Consider the following 2,309-nt stretch of genomic DNA (forward strand, 5'->3'; position numbering starts at 1 on the left):
ACACCCTCCTCCTCCTCCTCTCTCTCCTTTTTTTCCTTTTTTTTTTTGCAGTTTTTAGGACGTTTCGCCTCTCGGCTCGTTAACTCCTGCGGCTCTCTCTCCACTCCCGTCTGCAGCACATATTCCCTCTGAAAGAGGTTTCGTCCACCTCGCGTTCGCGTTGTGAACAACGAGCAGTTCACATGAACGTGACACTGAGGTGTTACCGATGAATGATGTCCAATGTGTGGGTGTGCGTGTGGCGGGGATCGTGGGGACTGGCGACTCTCTCCAGAGGTATATCTCTCAGTAGCCAAAAAAAGGCGGCTTTTGAATATCTGCGACCCATCTTAAACCACTGGGGGCACCGTTTTGGCCAACGCCTCTTAAAGTAAAGTGTCTGATAAAGTAGAATAAAAAGCTGGTGGCAAAGCAGCCGGAAGTCCCGTTCAGGTCACAGTGTAGCACCGGCAACCTCTGCAGGCACCCGGAACTTGCATTTGTCCCCAAAGTGGAGACAAAACCAGAACCCATTAGATTAGCTTTAAGTCCCTGCAGTGGGACAGGGACCCGGGCTGCTTTCCTTAGGATTCATCTGCTTTGATGGTAAATTTATTGCCGTGTTTTCTGTGTATTCTTTTGTGTGATTGCAGTTGTTTTTATTTAAATGGTGCTCTACATAAAATGTGTTTCATAAAAGCCCATCAATGACCAGGCAGTGAAAATAAGCCCAGGCTGTAAATGCCATGTGTGTGTCACATATAGTGCATATGACATCCCTCTGTCCCCGTCAAAAACATTCTCACCGGACGCCTGGAATAAAACCAAACACCGGCCTCGCGCTTCTCTGTCGCGTTTGTTATCTTCTCGCGGCTTTTAGTAAAAACCATTAAATACGAGGAGAGATTGGCTGGATGACCCCGAAGTAACGTCGGTACCTCACTGTAAATCTCGCCACCAAAATACACACACACACACACACACACACACACACACACACACACACACACACACACACACACACATATAGAGAAGCTTTATACTGCAGAGTCACTGACCTATAGCTTTCTGGGTCTAGTAATTAGTGCATATCTACAAACAGGATCTGCTTCACACGCCAAAGGCGCATGAAACACACATGCAGACTCACATAGACACTATACACATCCCAGTGAGTTAAATTATACACACACATACAGTGGCTCTCTGCTTCCGTGCAGATAAACGACGTGATGATCACAGGAGTCGAGGCCTGTGAGCGCCAGGTGATCCTGCTGCTGTGGCGATTATGTAAATGAGATGCAGGCAGCGGCGAGAGTCGTCTATAAATAACATGTTTGTCATTAAATCATCTCCAGGCAGAGGAGGAGAGAGGCGCAGACAGAGCGGAGTCCTGCGAGAAGCAGTGGTCCTTGATTTCAGCCTCAGCTGCAGCTTGGTGACAGGCTTTAATGTTTCTGGTGTTTAATGTCTTATTGTCAGTTGCTGGTGGTGAAATCAATGTTGATTTTTTGCCATAATAACACCTGGCTGTGTATTTAGATGATAATTCAGCCATCTAAGCTCCATTTAAGAGCTTTTACTACAAATCGATTTTTTTCGTTAGTGAAACAAAACATGACGACTTTGAACTTTGCTGCTAAAAAATATTGACTCTCTATTAACTCTCCTCGTCCCGAATATCTTTGTTTTCCATCACGTTTCCTCCATTTCCAGACACGCACATGTACATCTCAACTGTCCACCTGCTCTCTCAGAGCAGACACTGCGACTCGTCGTAGTAGGACATGCGCAGTTCCTACCGATAACACTGATGATCACCCTTTCAGATGTCCCAGTGAGCCCCGGCGGTGTGACAGCAAGACGGCTTGCACAGCCCCAGGACCCTGAACCTGACTAAATGAATCTCAGTCATCATCCATTTTATAATTCGTTTTTCAACCTGCGACACCGAAAGACCCTGCACACCCACGCGGGTGTTTTTGACTCATTTTAGCTGATTAGTCTCCTACTCAGGCAGAAGTTGGGCAGCGCTGCGCTGGACACATGAGATCCCCAAACGTCACGATCCAATACGAATTACTAGGATGGCACTCGGTGGGGCGCCGACCTCCACCAAGACCGATGTCAAACAACATGCACCAGACATCAGAGCAAAAACCCTTCCACCAAGTTCGGAGCAAATCGGGTCAGCACCAATAAGCAAACGAGGGTGAAAGCATGACCTCTGTGGTGGAGGTAACGAAAAGGTGTAGCCTCTCCCACCTGAACAGGTGCAACAAAACTAACAGGAGGGTCAGACAGTGTCAATGAACCACAGTCTGTGCAGC

The sequence above is a fragment of the Xiphias gladius genome, unplaced genomic scaffold (genome assembly GCF_016859285.1).
Source record: "Xiphias gladius isolate SHS-SW01 ecotype Sanya breed wild unplaced genomic scaffold, ASM1685928v1 HiC_scaffold_189, whole genome shotgun sequence".
NCBI classification, from domain to species: domain Eukaryota; kingdom Metazoa; phylum Chordata; class Actinopteri; order Istiophoriformes; family Xiphiidae; genus Xiphias; species Xiphias gladius.